Source organism: Molothrus ater, chromosome Z (assembly GCF_012460135.2).
Source record: "Molothrus ater isolate BHLD 08-10-18 breed brown headed cowbird chromosome Z, BPBGC_Mater_1.1, whole genome shotgun sequence".
In the NCBI taxonomy this organism is placed as follows: domain Eukaryota; kingdom Metazoa; phylum Chordata; class Aves; order Passeriformes; family Icteridae; genus Molothrus; species Molothrus ater.
The window spans coordinates 26544333-26567732 of NC_050511.2; the positions used below are offsets into that span (position 1 = coordinate 26544333).

Consider the following 23400-nt stretch of genomic DNA (forward strand, 5'->3'; position numbering starts at 1 on the left):
TGTGTTGTTAGTTCAGCTGAGCTGTGGCTTATAAAGTTTATTATGTATAAAAGCTAACAGTGAGAAGTGAGTTTGCCCATGAAGTCAACATGTATGCCAACCTCTCTCTATCACTGAACTATGTCCCAGAGCTGGCCATCCTTGATCTGAGGGCAGTAGGATGCTGGCCATCTCAGCACAGCAGGGGCTGTGTCTTTGAGCAGCCTGCTGCAACAATAAACACTGAGGTGAATGGTGGGAGTGGTGAAGCAATCATCTGCACTTTCTGCTAAGTACATTTTGAGATGCACTGCAGACTGAGTATTTTAGATTTTGTCTTAATGCTGAAACCAGAACTCCAACAAGGTCAACCTGAACTGTTAACCAGATGAAATAAGTGTTAATTTGGTAAATTCTTGTACAAGATCCTCTTTCATGATTAGTAACTGAAGTGTGGACACTAGGCCTGCTTGAAAGGGTGCGTCTGTCATCATTAACAAGATGAGAATACACAAGGCTTTGAAACAGAGGAAAGCTGATCTCCTAGTGTAGCTTGATGCCTTCAACACAATTTCCAGGGAATCAGCACATCTGTAAGCAAAACAAAGCAAGGACGTGACAGCTAGCACAGTGTGCAGAAGAGCAGAACAGGAAAGGCTGAAATTGTCTTTCCACCCTGCAGCAATTGTCCCTTGGCTAACAGAGTTCACTGGGAGGAACAGAGCAGAGGGGGGGATAGGCACATGAGGATTTCCCTCAGGAAAAAAAAATCTTTATTCCCTCCTGGAATACAAGCACCCCAGAGCTTGAAAAAGAGAAGAAGGAGTGTGTTATAGTTTTTTCTTCAGTAGCTGCAATGGCCATTGCACAATCTGTTGGACAAAACTACACAGCTCAGTGTAAAGTGCAGTACGCACTGTTTGCAGGGAAGGGATAGAAAAGGAAATTGCAAGATGCAAGGAAAAAAAAAATTAAAAAAACACTCCTCCTTGTAACAGAAACTAGCAAAAAATTCAGCTCCAAAATAAAAGAAAGGTAGTTATTTTCCAGAAAAACTGAAGGAAATATGTTTGCATTTCAGCTTCTATGGGAGAGACTGCTATGCAGCTTGTCAAACTCAGAGGTAGCAGCAGAGACAACAAAGGAGATGTGATGGTATTGAGGACCTGAGGAGATCCCTTTGGCTATACCTAATTTGCATCTGGGCAGACACTTCTACCTGAATTCAGAGTCTGTAAGTTGTTTTTATACTGCCAATTTTTTGTTAAAAATAAGAATTCAAAGCTAAAAAATTCATCCAAGAGACTCCTTTAAAACTTCTAGTTAAAAATGTATTTTAATGTGAATTAAACTGCAAATGGTGGAGGCAGAAAAAGTGAATGTAGTAGAATGAAAGACAGACACCTATGAGTTATCCTGAACAACTCATACTTGAGAAAGCAAAGTGATTTATAATGCTTGGTTCTTTTTTTTTTAAATGTTTTTCTCCCTAAACCTATATATTGTCCAAGTCCAGGAGGTTCTCAGTGTCAGACTGACATAATGATAGTTTTTCTCTGTCATGAGAGAGAAAACAATTTGTTACATGCTTTCCTGACACTCCTCATTATCATCTGTGCAAAACAGGCACTGAAAGAGAAGTAGAAATCAGAAAAACTAACGCCTCTTCCTGGAGTCATTCATCAAGAGCTTTAGTAGCAAACGTTCCCAAACTTGCAACACAACCTCTTGAAACAAGAGCTGACTTCTTGCTAAATTCCAATATTAGTCACAGTTCTGCGGTCACAGCTCTTTGTTTTTAAATAGAAACCTTTCTCATGGCTGTGACAAGTTACTTTGTGGAGGCAAGAAAGGAAGGTACAAGAGCTTAGGCTGCTGTTTGCTGTCCTCTGTTGCAGGTGACCACAGAGGGCAGGATGGATGGAGGAGAAACAAAACAAGTTCTCCAGAGGCTGACAGACACAGGGCTTTCTGGAGGGTGAACAATGCAGGCAGTGTTACCCACAAATGGGACCTTTCAACACCCTTGGAAAGAAGAAAACTTTAAAAATTAAACATTCTACAGTGGGTTTCCTAGTGGCTTACACTCAGTGCCAGCTACAGCCAAACAAGCCTGCTTGTATAAGCTTGTTAATGGGGAGAAATACATCTGATCTGTATGGCATTTGAAGATGATTAATGAGAGGGCTTCTGACAGGATAAACTTTCTTTCCTTTTATGTGTCCTTGGCTTCAGGCAGCACCTGCTCACTTGCAGTGACGCGCTATCTGGAGATCTGTCACTGGAGCTGGCCATCTGCGTCAGCAGGGCTTAAAGGGCTCCTGCATCAGGCACAAGGCTGCATTACTGTCTGCAATGACAGCAGAAAAAATTGGGGGTGCCAGGGCTTAGGTCAAAAGTCGCATCAGACATGCACCCTGGCCCCTGTGACCACATGGAGTATCATAAGAAAGCTCATGTGAAATGTCCAATCTCAGCCCTGCTCCTGGTTGTTTGCACTCACACCTGCTCACCTCTCCTGACCACAGCAGCAAGACTGCTGACTCCTTAGGGCTGGAGATCAAACTGATCTATCAGTTGATCCCTACCTCCAGGGAGGGTGACTCAACCACTTCACTGGAAAGGCCTTTCCAAAAAATGAATTAAGTAATGGATAAGGCTTAACACACAGCCATTGTAGACAATGGAAAGTTAGAAAGAATAATCTCCAGACACAGTATGTGTTCATTAATCCTGGTGTCCCAATTTGAGTACCACAACATTCATTTTAACCATGTGTAGTAATGCAAACACATGATTAAAACTTTGGGCAAAAAATGTCTCCCCCAAAGAGTTCTTTAGAAGTTAAGCAGATTAACTTTACCCCAATTATTGTTGAAATTTACTTATGATATAAAGTTCTGCAAGCTGTTAACATCTGATAACAGTAATTTCTTCTAGATGTGAGTGAGGTAGCACATTATGCTTCGTATGTTGTTAATGCATAACCTGTGGCATGGTTTCAATGATAAAGTGCAAAGATCAGGGAAACAGCAGAGCAAACAGCTGTTTGAAAGACAAACTAAATAATTCTTGCATGTGATGTTTTTACAATTTTTCTGGCATAAAATGGAGGTAAAACAGCCCTATGAGTCCTCTGTGCCTCTTCTTCATGTTAATTTCTGCAACCTACCACCTACCAAGACAGCCTGCAGAGCAAAGACATTCATAAAATGCAGTACCTTATCCTTACCACTCTTTAATTTCTGGTTCTAAACAATTTAAAGCTTCCAAAGCCAATCCAGGCAAGAAAAAAGACACTTTCTTCCCAAGCCAACAATACACATAATAAAACCCCCTGCAATATTTCCTTTGTATACCAAGTAATGTATACAAAACACTTGAATGCCAATACAAATAAAAGCTATAGCAAGATAGCAAAATATTCAGGTTAAGAAAAGAGTCTAATAAACCCCTTTCTAACAAACATTAGGACCCTAACTTAGAACAAAATGACTTGAAGAATGCACATTCCTATGCTCATTCAAAACGATTTGTTAACAGAGAAGTACTAGCTACATTAATGTAGAGTCTGTGATTCCACATGTTCTTATGCCTAGCATGTAATATTAGGATTCTATTAATGAAAGTAACTTTTCATTTTAGACCTCTGTGATGAAATGTTAACATGTTTCCAAATCCATTTCATTGTAAGGGCTGCATATCATAAAGTAGTAGTTCTCTTGAAAAGTGCTAATGCTGCAGGCAAAAGGTCTTTTCTGCAAAGGCAATTGAGAGCTTAAAAACCATGCACCTGCATTCAAGATATGGAAGAGTAAAGCAGACCAGCCAAGCAGACAATTTTGGAGTCCAGTTTTATAGTTATAGTTATATTTATTTACTAATTTATAATTTTATTTATGTCTATTTTTTAATTCAACTTTTCTAGATGCAGGATAATCTCTTAAATAATAGATCACACATGGTCAAGCCCAGTCCTAAATGCTGAGAAGCCCTCGGTGCACAAGGATGTAGGGTTCTGACCCACCTCTGCTGTGTGGGCGCTCTCCTGACTCAGCCCGTGGCAGGGACTGCTTAGCTGGGTGTGGGTCACCTGGGAAGAATTTTACAGGCAGGCTGATTGATGTAGGTGGATTTCTTACCTGGGTTACAGTCAGTGCTTTAATTGCTCATAAGGGGCATGCCAGCACCAGCTTTAGTAGAGTACACCAGCAAGAGCAAAAGAACAAGTCGTACTTTTAACTTGATCATCTTCATGTTTTCTGACCCCATCCTCAGTGTCTGTGAAGGAGAACCCAACACAGTTTTCCTTAGCACAGCACTCTCCAGTGTACTGATAAACATCAAAAAATTTGAGAGGATTACAAGGAGATCAGAACAGTGTCAAAGGTCTATTTTGCCAAGACTGCAAAGACTTTCTGCATTCTCAGACTATAGGAAACCTTTTGGTTTTTTCTATATATTTTCTTTTAATAAAGGTACCTACTGTACTTTAGATGTCTAAGTAAAAAATTCAAAGCCACACTGTTAGTGTAGGAGTTATGATCGTTCATATTCAAAGAATAAACTGAAACACAATTCTTGTCAAATCTGGCAAAAACTTTGTAATTCTTCTGCAGCAGCAATGATGTTCTGCTCTGAAAGATAGATTTCTGTCAGACTAACAGTGAAAATGAAATGTAGGATCTGATTTCTGTATCTATGCCCTTTCTCTTGCAACTGGAGCTGGGATGTTGCTGTGTGGCTTCCTGGAAATGACTGAAATTTTGTGAAAGGGAAGTAGACCAGCCTAATTCCCATAAGTGGTCAGAAATGTCCACCCATGCCAGCTGCACTCAGACTTTGAATCGCTAATGACCATAGAGCAGTGGCTCTATAGTGGCAGCCTCATTTTAGAGGAGAAAGGTTATCATCCTATCGATTATCAGGCAGGACTGCAGCAGTCCTTTTTGTTCTTTTGGGGGAGAAAGCTTGAAATTTGGTGATGTACAGACTTACAACATCAGTTCAACAGGAGACATTTTACAGAGACCTTCAAGTCCATGAACCTGAAATATATTTGATTCTTACCTTAGAAGCACATTGCTGGCTATCAAGTGAGAGCAAAAGCTCCAACCAGATGACAGTGTGAAACTGTGACAGCATTCTGTTGATAATGAAGACCTAAAGACAGATACTCATGTACTAATGAAGACTGATACTGTTGAGACTCATGAAGACAGCTGTCCCAACTCCTGTGCATTTGCAGCTGAACAGGCACATGGGAGCAGCAATCTTTGATCAGATAAAAATATCCACCTATCATAGCATCTGATAATGGCCAAAAACAGATTCTGGGAAAGGAGTGAATTATAAGAACAAAACATATTGTGATACATCCCATACATCCCCTAAAAAATGATTCAATCTCCCATGAATTGTTAAGGTAATTTCTGAGTCAAAGGTAGTACCTTTGTATTTTGCATACTTTGGTGGATTTCTCATGCACATTTGTCTACCTGTTCCTCAAATGTGTTTAAATTTTTAGCAGCCATATTGTGCTGTAGCAACCTGTTTCACAGAATATTCCATTCCCAGTCTGCACTGAGATAAACTTTTCCTTTTTTTTAGTATGAAATGTCCCATGTTAGTTTAATCTGTTACCAAATCTCTTGTGTGCAGACAATATTATTTCATAACTCTTAGGAAGTTTCAAATTAAAAGTGCTTTACACTTAAGGACAATCACCTCTAACTATGTGAAGCTGACTTTAGGATATGTTCAGATTTTTTAAAGGTATCAAATTAACAGTTTTCTGAGCTGTTATAACTGAATAACAGTCCACATAACAGCAACAAAGAAGAAAGGGCAACAAAAGGAGCGTGTGCCGTGTCTCAAATACTGAAGCCGAAGCAGGCTAAGCCTTGAAAAATAATGCATCATCAGAACCTCAGTTCTGCAGAAACAATGCTATTACTCTCTTTTTGCCCTATGCCAGAGGGGGGTATCCTGTGAAATTAATGGAGAGCAAGATGAAGACACATAGAAGATAGTAACATTACTGCACATAACAGACCACCACTCTGTGAAGTCCACCATTCATTAAAATAAGAAGGTATCTTGGTTTTATGGGGAGGGTAACTTTATGAACAAAATAACACTAGTGCACTAGTAACCATGAGAGGAAAAGATGAGACTGCTCACAAGGACTAGAAGGGAAATCTCTCTGGCGCATCAGAGTTACTATTATCTCATTCTCCTTTTCCCTGTATGTCTATCATCATCAGAAAATAGCTACTTCTGTGAAGTTGTTTTGCAGATCAGAACATCTGTGATGAAATCATGAAAACACATGCAGCTCAGGAAAGCAAGATTCTTGTAGAAACCACTGGAAATAGGCCAGAGGGAGAAGCAGAAGGTGCTAGTTAAAGAAGAACAGAAATTATTCTTAAACACTTAGATATTCCCCATACTTTGTAAGCATCAGTGAGGCAAAAGGATTCCCCCAATGCTACAGCTACTAGAAGAGGACCCTCTGGAAGATAGTGCTAATTAGCAAGTACGTATGTGCTACACTGATGAGCCAGGACAGATTGCAACATTAAATTAAATTAAATTTCATTAAATTTCATCATTTCTGTCACAGAATGAATACCAAGATTATGAATTTAAAAGTGCTGAAACTTGAAAAGCAAGCTCATGGACCAAAAATTTTCTTCCTTTCTTGTTGCCTGTGATTCACTGGCAAACATACTCTCCAGACTTCCTAAACTCATGTTTTGCCTAAGACGCCTTACAGGAGAAATCTCTCTCCCACACCCTCAACATGCAGTGAAGCTCTGAAATAGTTAAATAGGCCAAGTGACACATGGGTATTTGCCTCTGTTTTGAAGTTTAAAGGAAGAAAAAAAGCTCCATGACTTGCAAATCCCATGCAAGTTTCTGCAGGCAGAGCATAAGAGGGGAAAAGCCCTGCCATGTCTGTGTTTATTATGTGAAATGCCTTTTAAGCTCCCAGTCTGCATTGCAAATGTTGGTTATTTTTAACAGTATACAACAAAGAGGGAAAAATGAAGGGTGTGTCCTAGCCTCTACCCTTCTGCTGTTATCTGAAGATCTACTTTGAGAGAATTACTGTTCTGCATTACCTGTTAGCTCTCCACTGTCAATGTTGAACTAGAAAACTAAAAAGAAAGACAGGACAGGAGACTAACCCTGTGTTCTTTGCATCTATAAATGCATTCCCAGCAATATCAGCACATGGATGAAAGAAGTCAACTCCTAATAGACCAATCCATTCATAGAGAAAGAATAACAAGCAGGTTAACATAAGCCTTAATTAGGTGATCCTATCTGTTGAATTTCCTTGCCTCAAAAGTATAGAACAGGAGAGGAAACTCAATACTTTCAAGGAAGACTCAAAAATTCTCCACTTCTCTCTTTGTCATCTCAGAGTCACCTTGCATCAGCCTTGGGTACAACAAGGCATAGTCGAAAGAATCAGGTGGTCTAAATGGGCACTCTGTAAATCTTTGCATAGCAGGAAAGGTTATATACTGGGATGGTTTAGGTGGAAATGGCCCAAAAGAATTATTGTGTAGAGCTATTTGCTTTACATTGTATGTTGTGCTATGTTATTTCTATAGAATCTGTGTACATGGATCAGGTACTTTTCCCCATCCCACTGTAAAATACCAGAAAAACTTGTGCTTTGTGACGGTGGTCACAGGGGTTTTCAGGATGGGGAAGAGACGTAGATCTGACTCCATATTTCAGAAGGCTTGATTTATTATTTTATGATATACATTGCACTAAAACTATACTAAAAAGAATAGAAGGAAAGGCTCATCTCAGAAGGCTAGCTAAGCTAAGAATTGAATGGAAAGGAATGAAAACAAAGGTCTGTGGCTTGGACAGAGCAAGAGCCAGCTCTGCTGTGAGTGGTCACTAATTCCAAACATCCACACGAGACCAATCACGGATCCACCTGTTGCATTCCACAGCAGCAGACAACCATTGTTTACATTTTGTTCCTGGAGCCTCTCAGCTTCTCAGGAATAAAAAATCCTAAGAAAAGGATTTTAATGAAAAGATGTCTGCAACAGTGCTTGAATATCACTACAGGTCTGCACTGATGCTAAACCATTGATTGCTCTACTTGACTTCAAAAGGTTCAGTTTAAGGCAACTCATAAGACAAGGAGACCAACAGGACACACCTGCACTTCCTGATACTTGTACTGGAGATGTTTATATTGGTCACTGTTTGCCACAGAGGACTTGCAAAACTGTTGGTTTTAACTAAAGTGTCTGTATTTAGTAAAACTATTCAAGGAATTAAGAAATTTTTGTTTCTACTTAGCTAAAGACAGCATCATGGTATGCTTTAGAAATTGACCAGCTGCCTTATTTTACTGCTAAGGATTGGCATCAGTGCTTTGGAAGCAGGTATGGTTTGGAGCTAGTTTATTTGCTGCATTAAGCCAAAAGAAAAGGCTGTTATAAAATGACCCACAGGAGATACTTTATCAAAACTTTAAATGTGAAGTAAGCTGAATTTCTAAATGCTCAGACAGACACAGGCATAGAGCAAGGCACAACCAGCAAGTACAGTGTAGCAGTAAGATGTCACAATTCTTGAAGGAAGCTGAGTTTTTTGCCTTTTTTTTTACACCTTCACAAAAGCATTTTCTGAAAGTGAAGTGTCTTTAAGTGGTATGAGTTCTTGTACTAATGTAGTTTACAAAGGTAAAACTATTTGATCCATAAAATGATTAATATGGACTAGCCCATATGAGCCTGAGAGTGGCTGCCTAGACCAGTAAATCAAGTGCTTGACTATAATGAAATGACTATGTAAAGTCTCATTGACTTCATAAAAGCTCACACTTTATCAGCAGATTTTTGGGTTAAAGATTTTGGAAGGTCAAAAGGGAAGAAGTGACAACAACTTTTGGGAAACTATGAAGAACAGCCCATGCCTTCTAGTCATGTATGAGTGCCCCTAACAAGCAAACCTTTGTGAAAAAATCTAGGTTATTTTTTTACTGGACATGCTTATGTGTCTCAACCTTAAAAATTTACAAGAATATCATTGGACAAAAATACCTAAAAACTATTGCAGGAATTTATGGCAGAGTAGAACATTGAAAAGCTGCTTTTTTAGTCAGTAAATGAGAGGACACCAGGACAATCCTCTCACTGGTGGAGTTCCTTATAAATATACCTACTTACACATAGAAGTAAGCTACTGAATAAAAGTCTTGCTGACTAGTCACTTTTACTCTTGCACTTTTCTATTGTCATATGTCCTCTGTTAAAACACAGTTAAATGAATTTGTAGACATTGTAAGCAGGTGGAACTCTCTAAATGCACAGTTGCAGTTAAGAAATAAGGGACTTTAGCCAGAGTTTTTATTTTATTAAAGAAACACTGTTTTATTAATGTTAGCTGTTGGTACGAAAGTAATTAAATTTTTTGCTGTGACAACAGTTTCAACTGACGCAGTGGATTACCAGTCTTCGGGAATGTAGAAAGATACTTCTGTATGTAATAACACTGCAGTAGGGGCTCTTGGGCAAGAGACTGGTATAAATCCTTGATGCCATTTGGGAGAATACTTCAACTCTTCTCTAACACATCTCCCCGACTTTATAATCTGCAACACTACTAAGCCCTCCAGAACAAGACAAAAATGAGGTTTATTGTAAGCCATCTATAAGCCATGTGGACTCTTGGGAAAGAAGGATTGCATGTTGACTGTTTTTGCTAAGCCCCTGAGAGAAGAACAATGAAACAGAAATCTTGTAAAGGATTTATGATGCCTGGGATTAAGGAAATGTGTGAATGCTCTTGCTTAACTAGCCTGAGATAAGAGAAACATGTGGAACACTTCAGTGCAACATAACTAATGTTTCAGTGCAGGTGCTAAATAAAACAAATACTTGTATCAAAGCCCTTGTCCAGACATCAAATAAACAAACAGATTGAAGAATAGTTCAGAAGTGAATTTAGGAAACCATTCCAGTGACTATAAACATAATGGAATTTCCGAGGCTGTTATGAGAGTATAAGCTGCATTCCCCTGCACAACTGTACCTGAATTAATTTGCTTCACAGGAGTCTTTGGGATGTAGTTTTCACAAAAGTAAATGACGAGAGTTACCCATCACAGCTATTAAGAAGGTGGTTAACCTGTTAATCTCTTAGCTCTGAACCTGTTATGTTTAGATTCTTACTACATTTTAGTCTTTCTGGGAGAACATGTGAAGGTTGTTTTGAGTTTGTGTCCTTTCTCCTTGTTCTTAAAATTATCATAGCAAAACTCCATGGAGGAGTATTTTTTGACTAGGAAGGCACCAACAGACCATTTAGCTTGATATCAGGAATGACAAGAGCCATAGAACATTTTCCTGTGCAAATTGCATAATCTCAATTTAGAAGTAATATTTTTGGACTGTACACAAGAGTGCCCTTTTAATCACAGAGATACAGTGATTTGACAGTATGATGTAAACATGGAGATACCTGTGGCACTTGTAAATCTATTAACCAGAGATAAAAGCAGCAACTTCTTTCTCACCCTCAGCTCTGCATACAGATAGAATATGCAGGTTATCAGCTTACAATTTTTTTTCTTCTGCTGGTGCTGAACTATAATAAATTTTGCCACTGCTGTATCAATCAATCTCTGTTTATTCTAAAAATTACTTATTTCTAGTGTTGTATCCTTGCTTTTGAGCCAAAAGATACATTTCTTTGCTGAAGGTAAAAAGAGGTATAAGTCTACAGGTAAGTCCTCTGAGGAACAACTGAGGGAGCAAGCAGTTTGACCTGGAGAAAAAGAGGTTCAAGGGTGACTTTATGACTCTCTACGACTGCCTGAAAGAGTTTGTAGCCAGGTGGGGGTCAGGCTCTTCTCCCAGCAGCAAGATACAGGATGAGAGGACACAGACTCAACCTGTGCCAGGGGGGTTCAGGCTGAAGACAGGGAGGAATTTCTTCACAGAAGGGTTGATTAAACATTGGAATGGGCTGCCCAAGACGGTGGTGGAGTCTCTGTCCCTGGAGGTGTTTAACAAAGGACAGGATGTAGCACTCAGTGGCTTGGTCTAATTGACATGGCAGTGCTCAAAGACTGGGCTGGATGATCTCAGAGGTCTCCTCCAAGCTAATTGATTCTGGGACTGTGGGACTCTGTATGACACAGATAAATCAGCGCCTGCAGTTAGGTCACAGGTGCTGGATATGTCACTGTTCCTGAGTGTGTTTAAAAGTAAAAGACAGCTGATTCATCTGTCACAGTCACTCATAAGTGTAAACTTGCTAAAAAAAGCAAAGGACTTCCAACAGCCTGAGGTGATGCAGGTTCCTGCACCTCCACATTAGGTCCCTCCTAGCTACCAGTTCACTCTAAGCCTTCTTTCCCATAGACAAAAGCTGTACTGCACCACTACTAAATGATGGAGTTGTGGACTTTCACAAGTCTGAAATAAACGATGTGGTGGAGCTGATAAAAAGTTTTCCTGATATATTTTTATTAGACAACAGAATCTGTACTAGTTTTAGAAGTTGTTTTTAACTACTGGAGAAAATGTTGCTTTTTTTAGGATCCTTGCCACTGTTGGTGCCTACTAACATGCTGTACATTATGTAATATATATACATGCCTTTTCAGAGTACATAAATTTACACACAGTTAATTATGAAATTTTACTTCTAAGCAATGTTGAAAAATACCTTTTTGAAGGAGGAAATATATGAAACAATGTAAGACGTACCATCTGTTCAGGTTCTGTCCTGAAAAACAACCATGTCACTCCTGACCACCGTTTCACCATCTGACTGTAGTAGCTGTTGTTGAACACAAGTGGTCAACAGAACCATGAACATCCTGGCTGATAAAAGCAACAAGATGTCACAGAAGCACTAAAACTGTTATTCTACAAAAGCACCCGCAGTGAGTGCATACCTGAGAAAGAAACAGCTGAAGTTCCTGCATATTCCTTGAAGTAAGAAACCATATTATTATCTTGTGACAGAAAGAAGTTACAGCAGACTCCTCTTTTCAGTCTGTAGAGTGATTTTATGGCATTGAAGGAACTAGATAGTATTCAATTTTTTAAGACCGTGGGAGCCCATCCCTTTGAAAGCTAATCACCCAGTTTTATTTAGTAGGCAAAGAACAATGGTTTTCTGGGCAAAACTGACAAGTTTTGTTTCTGGCTGTTCATTTGATACTCCCCTCTTTTAAACTGAAAAGTGATATTTGATTTCAACTTTCTGACAATGGCTCCCACGATAACGATGTGATGTGTTTGACACAATGTCCGATGCATTAGCATTTTGGGATTTGTTTACTAAGGCAGTACCCCAAATTAAAAAATACCTTGCAGTCCTCAAATCTTTAGAGGTGATTGATATGTATGCAACAGACAATTTTACTTGCCTTCTTCATGTGCTAATTAGATGTTATTACCAAAAAAGAGGCAAAAAATGTAGAAAAGCTGTGTTCCAAGTAGATTCTGAGACACCATCCAAAAAAAACCCAAAGTCTCAGTTTGGGATGGATACACTGTGTTCTGACTGTAGCTGGGAGTCATGGAGAAAGATCTGTTTGCTGTGCTAGACTCAGAGATTCAGAGCTGCTTCCCGCTAGGAATGAAAAACCTATTGCTTCAAAGCCTGTTATTACAGGTAATTCCTCGCTGCACGATGGTACCACAGAGAAATGCCAGACAAAGATCTGTGCTCCGGACAGACATTGTCTGATCTCCCTATTGCCTTGCGTATGGTGTCATTTTCAGAAAGCCTTTTAACCTGTTTTTGTAATGGCAAATGTTTAAAACATCAGATTTTGCTGGTTTACATCCTTTCTGTGTACTGGAGTTTCTGATGTTGCAGTTGCAAAGGGCTGGGGGAGGGGGAGTATGTCTTTCTGATCCCTCTAAAGCAGATCCTGCTAATTAAGTGTGAAGGCTGCTTTCAGCCTGGACTCCCCTCTTTCTGGTCTCCTGTTTCCTCTCCCTTGCGTCCCTGTCTTTTCTTCCTTACATTCTTTTGAATCCCTGCTACCCTCACCTGTCCTTCATGGGCAGGCAGCCCACTTCCCAAAGTCCTTTGGATCCAGAGGGTTAATGTACATCTCTTTTGTTCCTGCTGCCAAACAGGGTTTGGTTTTATGTACACACATGCTTTTAAAACTGTAAAACTGTAATGTTTATAATTTTTGTATATATATGTGTATATATAAAAATAAAAATAACAATAAAAAATATATAGCAGAGCTTATATTATATTATATAAAGGGTTAGTTAAAGTGAACTTTAATACTTAGTTAAAAGTGATGAGAAGTGGGGAGGGGAAATTATAGAATTTCAATGAGTCACCTATTCTGCAGGCTCTCCTACTACTCATTTCCACTCATCTTGCACTGAGTTTTTCAGTAGACACACTTTGAAATGAAGACTCTTCTACTGTTCTCTTCCCATCCAAGGACATGGATTAAATTATCTTCAGCCACAAAACTTCAAAGGCAAAATCTACAGAATAATCTCAGTTGAGATATTCATGGCAGTAAGTCTACTGAACAAATGACTGCTATTGTTGGGAAGAAAGCACATAGACAGTGATCTTACAGAGATAATGAAGAAAAATGCCATAAAGAAATGAAGGACGGAGGGACTTCCTTTAGACTACTGGAGTCAGTGTTGAGAATGAAGTCTGGAATTACAACAGGAGTTAGTACTACAAAACAGAAAGTGCACTGCCACCCAGGCACCTGTAACCAATACTTCCTCCCTCCCTAAACTCAGACATGCCAAATGTACTTGTAACATATATATATTATGGACCTATTTCTAGCAGTGCCTTTAACGGTGTCAACCAACTAAGGAACTCTTTTGAAACCTGTTCCACCCCAAAACTGAAAACTGTCACAAAGGAAGCCTTGAAGTGAAGCTTCTTGTAGCCAGCAAGGCTTGCACTAGCCAGTGCAAGAAATGGGTGCTGTCAAGTTCCACCATCACCTCTGGAACAAAATGTGTGCTCAGGTGGCCATGGCTTTACCCACCAGAGATGACGTGCCCTTGGCTTTGGGCTCTGGATCTGCCACCTCCGACTTCTGGAGGGTGAAAACTTGTGTGAAGGGCTTAGCATGTCTAGAGCAATAATGTTGTCTTATATTGTTTCTCCAATTTTGGAAGATTATATTCTCCCTGTGGTGAAGGGGACTTATTTAGGGAAAATACCACCTTTAGGCCACAGTAAACTAAAAACCAAATGACTATGCATTCCCTTCTCATTCTCATATCATCTTTAGGAAACAAATTTTACTTTGATTTTCCATGACTATTTTCCTAGATCTACAATAATCCTCTAAATTAGAAGCAATGCCCTTCTAAATTAGAAATTGAGTGAGCTGATGCATCTGGCAGTTTTATTTGGGCTCCTTTTTTCCCATAAAGCACACATGGTGATTGTACTGAAGACTTAGTTTTTCGTCTTGATCTTTTTATAAACCTGTCTGATGCATTTCCTGAGGAAGTATTTATGTCAAAAGAGATTTAAACTGTTTCTCTTCTCAAATGCTTTAAGAAGATTTCTTTTCTTAAGCACTTTGCTTAAATGAAAGATAAATTGTAATCCCAATTAACTGCAAGAGTGAAAGTGACCCTGACAAAGCATGTTCTTAAGTACTTGTTTGAATTGGAGCCAAATAATCGATAGCTGCTGTCAGTAATCTCTCAAAAATGAATAATTCTGTTACCAGCTCATTTATGTTAATTAATTTGCATTGAAAGTTTCGTGGTAGTACCTACATTATGACAGTACAACATACTGTGGTAATGGCTGTTTGTGCTTACCCGTGTGAATATAAAAAAGAAACAAGATGTATAAGAAGGTTCAACCCTCAGGTTTCAATAATCAATAAAGGTAGAAAAAAGGGAGGAGAAAACAGCACTAAAAGAGAGCACTAAAAATCTAATCCCAGTAAATAATGGGTTTTTTTGCCAGAATCAGCTGAAGGATACATTATCCACTCACAGGAATAGGTATAGTGTTGCTTAAAATCTTTTTAGGATCGAAATAAATGAATCTGAATTTGATGTGATACCTTGACTCTTCATTACCTGTAGTCTATGCATAGTAATTTTCAAAAGCAATTTTAATTGAGTTTTGTGATAAAATTAATGACATTCTGTTGTGTAGCTTTTGTATAATATATCAAGCGCTTGCCAAAGGCCAAGAACAATTCAGTGAGAAGAATTACTTAGTTTTGGTTTTTGAAAAAGGAAAGTTCTCATCCTTTCCTGGTCAAACGTAACCCTAAAGATGTAAATGAGCACTGACAAATGATATCAGTGTTTTTTCCACACAAAACCCAGCAAGAATGAATGTGAACTTCTCAGGCCAGCTATGAGTGTCCTTTGAGTTCCTCTGTTTCCAGGACACTCCAAATTCCTTTCTGAAAACAGTATTGGACTGATGAGCTTCCTTGATGGAGTCTGAGATTTCTCTGATCTTTCTCCATGGGGTCTATGTGCAGTCTTACTAATTTAGTTCCTTTACTAGGTTAAAGCAACTGTATTGTGAAACTTTTTCATGCATTAAGGATTTTCTAAGACAAATCTAGAAATAATGTTATCAGGTACAACACAATTGTTTAAAGTATATTTCTCCTGATTGGGAACAGAAGCCATGTGAGTAATTTCTTAGCACATTATGTCATAAGGAATTTATCAGGATAATACAATTATAGATTTGTATCAAAAATACAAGTTCATCACAATCTATGCAGATTTTCTTTCTTCTGATTTATGAAGGCAGAAGAAGTAAATCCTTTTCTTAGTTTTACATACGGCAATTGCTACCAAGTGGAGAAAAGTGGGCAGACATCTCCAAGCTCCCACACTGGACAGACAACTCTGAGTGACTGCAATTACACAAGATTCTGGTGTTCCAAAGTACCTCCAAGCTCTGTGGGAATGTGTGATAGCGTGTGCCCAGCTCAAGAAACTGGTACAAAATACCTTCTCTCCTCAGGTTGCTTTGCTTCCTTTTTTTTATAGCTGGAGGGGAAAAAAGAAAAAAAATGTGGGATTTAAGATACAGAATGTACGTTATGGCACTTCAAGTTTGAGCCACATCATCTGTAATGAAAACAGACCAAAAGCCTTCAACTACAGTGTCAGAGACAGACACCAAAAAAAGAGAAAAGGGCCCAGCACTGCCAGAGACATGGTCTGAAATTGTGCCAAAGATTTCAGGCTGGCAAATTAGCAAAGGAGCCAGATAAATCAGAATGGGTGTTACAGGCCTCATCTATTTCAGCACAGCTTAGCCTCTACTATGTCATTGTCATCAACACACAAAATATACTTAGTTGCAGGAATAGGACTATCTCACTAATAAAGCAGAACTGAACCATTGAGAGGAAAACACAAGAATGAAAGGAGAAGTGTAGCCATAACTGTGTAATAGTGATACAGCTGGATTATTCAAAGGAAGGGGGGAAAGTTTTATATACTGAAAGAAGAAAAAGTTTGGGGTTATTTTATAAAATAATTTAGTTTCCTGGTTTTGATTTACATTTACTTGTAACAGCTGCTTACAGGTCAGGTAACATCATTCAAAAGCCAGCCCTAATAAAATAAATTCTGCAGTTAATATTGGTGTTAATTCTATTTCATGCTTTTGGGCTCAACGGCACAGAGAATTATTTAAGACAGAAATGCCTTGAAAACACACTATACAATATGCACAAATACCCACAATCTGCCATTAAAGCAAAACCCTGAAATATATTTCTTCTCACAAAAAATGTACAGAATGTACAGTATATAAAACTCCATCAAAGACAAGCCTAGTCCTTACTCATGCAGAAAGTCTGGGCACAGCTGAGATATTTTATCTCAGCATTGTGGGAAATGTGTCATACAGAGAACCCTTGTGCAGGATCTGTGAACATCTGCTGGTTTCTGAGTACAGGGCAGGATCTAGCTGGATCTGCCCAAGGCGGTGTGCCAGGCTAAGTGTGAATTTTCACATGTATCTCCTCTTCTTCATCTCCACAAAACTGAGAGAAAGCAACCAATGCACAAGCTGGAACAAGGTACCCTCTGAGAAAAAGGTGCAAAAGCTTTTGAGATGCTTGGAAAATAAGGTAACCAAAACCCTCAAGTAACTGAGGGCATGTGTCCATTGCACATTAGAGCATGGTGCCAGCAGCAGCAATGAAATACAGGCCAGGTGTAGAAGCTGGAAGCCCAGGACACCTGAGTCAAGCAGCTTGTGGCAGCACTACCGTGCAGTGCTCCTGCCACCTCTTAAAGCAGTAGGTTTGGGCTTTGATCTTTCTGTTAAAAATCCTCCATTTGGCTTTGAAGAAGCAAGTCTAATCTGAACTGAACTCTCTGTGAACATAAAGGGGTTATTTCAGTAGAGAAGGACATTAATGGAGTTTAAGAGTACTTTGTTTCACAGCAAAGATAGATGGACAGAAATCATTATAACGTGCAATAGATCTGTGTAATGAATAATGCTGTCTTCCAAAATCAGGCCTGTTGTGTTAAGACTATTGGTCACTCGCAAGATAAACAGCTTTGATGGACACTTAAAGTGGAGAAAACCTTCAAATCCTGGTAGAAAATAGTGCATGTGTGTAATATTTGGGAGCTTTGTTTTCCAGTTGCGAAATTAAATTAATTTACATTGACTTCAGCTGTATTTTTGCAGCTGGAAGTGGGAACTGAGGATCCATCTAACTCTGACAGAGAGGATAACAAAAGTGTCCCACTAAAAGGTGTGGTCTTTCAAGCATTTTTTCTTTATGCCACACTGCCAGAGTTAAACTAATGGCTTTACACAACAGCTTACACAAAGCCCTTCCAAATGCAGCAGATTCAGACCCTTTTTGTTATTCTTGGCATTAAGGCGGGATTGCTGTCCCAAAGTGAGGCCACCTATTTTTTACCTGATCTCACCAAGATTTTAAAAAATCCTTTCACAACTGTCTTGCGAGACAGACTGTGTGGAGTTCAGTTTTGATCTAACACCAAGCTTGTACTCATGCAATCACAGCAATTAATTTTCAAAATTAAGCCTGCTTTACACCTACAGAGATGAAATGAGATTAGTGCCTCAGTCTCCTTTGCTAAATTAATGGGAGGGTGACAGGATAATTCCTATGCAGAAGACGATACTTGCTCACAGACGATACTTGCTCCCTTTGCCTCTTTCTGTCTCGGTGAATTTAAACTTATGATCTGCAAGCTTTGGAGAGAATCCATGGGCTTTTTTTCAGAGATTACAGGAGCAGAAAAAGCACAAGTTAATCGGCAAACGTTGACGGACTCACAAAGAGGTGTTCTACATGCAGCCCTTGTAGCTGCCCTGCAGCTCGGCGGACCCGGTGAGCGGAGCACACTGACGCCGTTTCCTCACCCTGGATGGATGGGAGCAGCCGAGGCGCTGCTACGGCACGGCTCTGCCCGCAGGCCCGGGGACGAGCAGCGCGGCCCCGCTCCGCCCGCCCGCGGGCCGCAGCGACATCCTGTGGCCGCGCCGGGGAGCGCGCCGGGGAGCGCGGGTCCCGCCCTCGGTGCGCGCCCGCTGCGGCACCGCGTCACCCCGCCGGCAGCAGCGGCCCCCGAGGGACGACTCAGCATCCCGCATCATCGGGCGGCGCTTGCAGCTTAACTTGCAAGTTAAGGTGTTTCTGGAAAAGCTCGCTGTTGTACCTGGGAGGATCTCGGTGTTCCAGTGATACAGTGTTCCGTATTTGCAGTGACTACAAAAGCCAGGACCAGAATGGCAGGTGTTGAGCTGAAATTTTTTCAAACAATCTTCTGGGTGCAATCAGTCCTGGTAATTGGAAGATAATTGGTGTATTAAGGAAAAGTTGCATGAGAAAATACACACTTTCATGTTCACAAACGCCCTCCTTTCTGAATCCTCATTTTCCCCTTGTTCATATGAAGCAGACCCATTTATGACATCTCAGCCAGAAAAGAGCATATTCATTTCAAGAGAAAAATAATAGGCCCAAACATGCATCCCATATGTGAATTTGGCATTTTCTGAAGCTCCATAAGTTTTATGTTCACTTTCCTTTCCTTCAGTATCATGCAAACTGGAAGAATTGACAGGGCTAAAAAAATTTCTTCAATACTTCCACAAAGTTCACATGAAGTAGGCTAGAATGCCCTGTCAAAACTCTGTGATTTAATGCTTTTGATTTGCAATTTCAAACAACGGCAAGCTTATTAGTTTTGCTTAGTGTTTTACTTTGCAGTTTGTTGTGTAAAAATGGACTACCATCTGCAGGAACAGAGCTCTCATCAACTTTTTGAACCTGGGTCCAAGCCTAATTGATACCTTTGGCATGGTTACAAAGCAACTAAAAGCAATGAGTCAATTTTTAGAAAATACTGGAAGTCAGGTTTATGATTTTCTTTTTTTCCCTTCTAAATAGACTGGGAAAGAAATCTTCAAGACTTGCAGGTAATTGTCCAAGGACACAGAGTGGAACCCTGATGGAGCTCAGAAGTTAACCTTATTCTCCTGAAATCAGTTGCATCAGAATGCCCTTGGCAGATAATTTAAATGTGATTGCAGTTTTCAAGGACACACTTTCTTCAAAGTACTGGAGAGGACAGCAAGCTTCTTCACCCTGGAGCTTACCTGCACCCTGACACTTTCTGTCTATATTTTCAGAACACAGAGGTAGTGAAGTACTTCTGAATAAAACAAGAATATTATTCCTTCAGTACCAGTAAAGTGTTTGGAGTAGACTTCTTTTTTCTTCCCTTCCCTTCCCTTCCCTTCCCTTCCCTTCCCTTCCCTTCCCTTCCCTTCCCTTCCCTTCCCTTCCCTTCCCTTCCCTTCCCTTCCCCTTCCCCTTCCCCTTCCCCTTCCCCTTCCCCTTCCCCTTCCCTTTTTCCTTCTCAGCTCCTTTTCTATCAGTCCAACAGCTTGTCACATGTTTTGTAAAAAAAATCAGGATGGCAAGCCTTGCGTTAGGGATGCAAGCCAAGAACAGCTTAGAAAGTATCACTCATAAGTACACTCCTCTTCTCCTGTTTCAATTATCTAGAAATCAGAGACATGCAACAAAGAACAGCAAGAGAAACTTTTTATCTGTGAGGGAGCCCCAAGTGAACACAAGTCCAAATTATATAGAGAACAGAGTTGTACAGAATATTTGCTAGAGCAGTGCAGCAAGCTGATTTGAAACATTCTTTTTTTACCAGTGAGGTATTTGTCCCAGGGAACAGACATAAATGTTGAGCTTGGGCTTTGCAGCAGTGACTTCATCATTCTGGCTTAATTCTTCAAAGAGTTTAAGAATCCTTGTGCTAGGAAGTGAGTGTTTAAGTTAAACTGTGGATAGCTTCTCCCTCTTCTTTGTCTACGAAAGTTGACATTTGCTATAGATACCAACTGAACATGTTATTACTTTTCTTTTATTAGTTTTTTCTGCAGATTAATTTAGCAAACTTGTCTTATAGGCTGTTATGAAGACAAGAAATTATATGAAGCAAAGACATTTCAAAATGAGTAGGAGATTGAGTTGGCTTGTCCCTGCCTCTGTATAATCTCAGTGCTTGGTGTCCATTACTATATCCAGGAGACTACTTGATGTGGAAAATACAGTGTATAATGTCTGAACTGTACTGCTGGGATGGAAACAAGCTCAGCCTGTGAAATCATTCACACAGTTCCTCTTGGTGCCACGCAGGGGATATGTGCTGAAATAAAGCTGAGGATTTGAGTCTAAACCACAAAAGCTGCACCCTCAGTTACCACTGCAGGGCTGCATAATGAGACCTGGATCCAGTCACAGGAGTGACTTGGTCATGTGATTTTCAGTGTATTTCAGGTGACAAAAAGTAGTTAGAAACTTGCAAACTGTAATTCAGACTTCCAAAGTTTTCACCTGTAATATGTAGATGTAGAAATGTTTAAAAAACACTCTAGTGTTAGAAAGCTATTTTAGACCCATTATCAACAGAAATATTCTTGAAATAGAGACACTTTCATGAAAGTACATGTTAAATTTCAGGCAGTAATTTGTTGGAATACATTTTCCAGAATGTTTTAATTGTTTACTCATAACCATTTAAATTATGATCACCCTTTTTTTTTTAAAGTAATCAGATTCACTTCTCTCACAAAGTCACATATAGGATGGCTGGAGAGAGTTGCTCTTGCTGCTCTGTAACCTCTAAGTAGAACACTTTGCTGGTCCTTTATTTCTGTAGCATGTTATATATATAAAATATTATTACTACTGCATTTAATGTGCCTATGCATGTTTTTATATACACACTTAAAACATCATCAATTTTCGAATACATTAAATATTTCATTATCATATGCTTGAAAGCCTGTATGCATACACATAAAATTTTTATTTTTTTAATGTAATTGTCTCACAAACTTAGGAGACTTATGACTTTTAGTGGAATGCGTAATTATTTATGTAGTTAGGATTCTTTAGTTGAAATTATTTGTTGCTCCAAGGTCAAAACATCAATGAATACTGGACACCCCAAGTCAGTTTTCCTGCACAGCAAACATATTTCCACACCTAAGAACATGGATAATAAGAAAGAGACTGGGAAGTAGATTTTTTTACAGGAAAGAAGGGAAAAAAATGGTATCCGAGTCCCACCATCTCTCTTCAGAAAAACTGAAACTATCATCCAAAGGAAATGGATGCTGAAAGACCCTATGGACATTTGCCTTGTTTATACCTGCTGTTCATTATTCAAGAGGCAGCTGGCTATACAAACTCAGTAAATTCCCAGATGTTCAGAAAGGGATTAATTTCTGCACCAGTGTCAGGACCAGAACAACTCCAAAGTGAGAAGGCTTGGAAGTTGCCCATCATAGGCTCAGGATTTTAGGATCTACATCCTTTTGCTCAACCTGCCAAAGCAGCTGGTACAGCCCCAATCATGTAAGCAAGTTCTGACACCTTCTAGTTCCATCTACTTCCTTCTAGTTCTTATGTATGCTCCTCCCCTTCCCACCAGTCCCAGTCTCTATCAGTAGACAGTTCCAAGCAGACAGTGCCAATGTGAATATGTTTCACACTCTCTTTCCCATAGAAAATACCTTCCTTTTCCTTGTCATAAGAGTTCTACACAGGATCCTCCCCAGGATGCTCAGGACTGGCCTGCTGAATTGCAGTAATTAAGGCAATGGTTCTGGAAGACCGTCTTCACAAAGGCTCCACTGACTGCCCATTTTAGGTGAGAAGTAATGATATGACTGCGGCCTTTCTGTTTCCATGACTGAACTGAAGAGCAGGTGAGCTGCTGCCTGAAGCTGGGCATAGATAAACAGTGCAGACACAGCTCTGCCTTTGATGTGTACCTGATGATGTGTGGTCATCCCAAACGGCTACAGGACCAGCTCATCTCTACACCTAGACGAAACACAGTATTCCATCCAGGAGTATTCCTAGAAGTCTGCTGTCTCATCTATGGAGTTTACCAGCACAAAACAACACCCAACCAGAAATCAAGATCTGTCCCCAGACCTTCTGTTTGGGAAGTCTGTTTTCTATGACATGTAATGACTGTTCTGAGTTTCTTCATCACATTCTTGCCTAGAGCAGATCTTAATGCTGCTTGAGCACCCTTATGGCTAAATGAGACTGATGGAGCTAAATGAAGAAGCAGCTTGCTCCTTCCAGTTGTGTAAGAGAGAATGAACTGATGGACAAGTCACTGGTCTCCTTTCTGGTGGACAGTGAAAGTCCCTTTTAACTGATGGCAGATGTATAAAAATATCATTGGGAATGTTAATGACAGCAGTGAATGGTTGGTTCTGGTAGATGGGGATAAGGAATCACAGTGTTGTCTTCTGCTTTTGCAGTTGCCCAGTATCTCTGTATTTGCTAAACCCCACGGGCTTCTTCACTGGGAGCTTTATAAGGGAGCTGAAAGCAAATAGTCCCTGGGAAGTATCCAGGAAGGTCTTATAAAGAATAAGAAGTAGGAAGAAAAAAAGTTATTATCAGAGATATAAATATGGTCTGAAGGATGTTAGAAGAATCCAGGTGACAAATGGCATAGCTAGCAATGGGTGTTCCTTGGATGCTCTTTACTCTCCAAAATCTGGGCACAAAATCAAGTGCTCTGGAAGTTATGAGAATGAGCTAACAAGAGACTCATACTCTCTTACAGTCTGGACAGGAAATGTTCTTGCAGTGTTTTGGCTTCATTCTTTGTGCCCACTGACAAGCAACAGTGTGTGAAATGAAAAACGATGGAGTAGACATGGGTATAAACAGGTTGATGAGTAACAGCATTTTGTATCTTAAATGGAATCTTTGCTCACATTCAGAGGAAGAAACATGAAGAAAAAATCAGTTTGAATTGTTTCCACATTTTTGGATTGTGTTCACCTGCCCCTGCTAGGCTGGAGCTG

At 39.8% G+C, this 23400-nt stretch overlaps 1 long non-coding RNA gene across 3 annotated transcripts in view; it reads right to left on the reverse strand.

Annotated features, from left to right (window-relative positions):
• Positions 1-15172: 15172 nt before the first annotated feature.
• Positions 15173-23400, reverse strand: part of LOC118699608 (uncharacterized) — a 116381-nt gene continuing 108153 nt past the window's right edge. For all 3 annotated transcript variants that reach the window (XR_008508953.1, XR_008508954.1, XR_008508955.1), the window contains exons 6-7: positions 18699-18822; positions 15173-16028 (exon numbers count right to left, since the gene is read on the reverse strand). This is a non-coding gene — a long non-coding RNA (uncharacterized LOC118699608). The remainder of the gene's footprint in view (positions 16029-18698; positions 18823-23400) is intronic.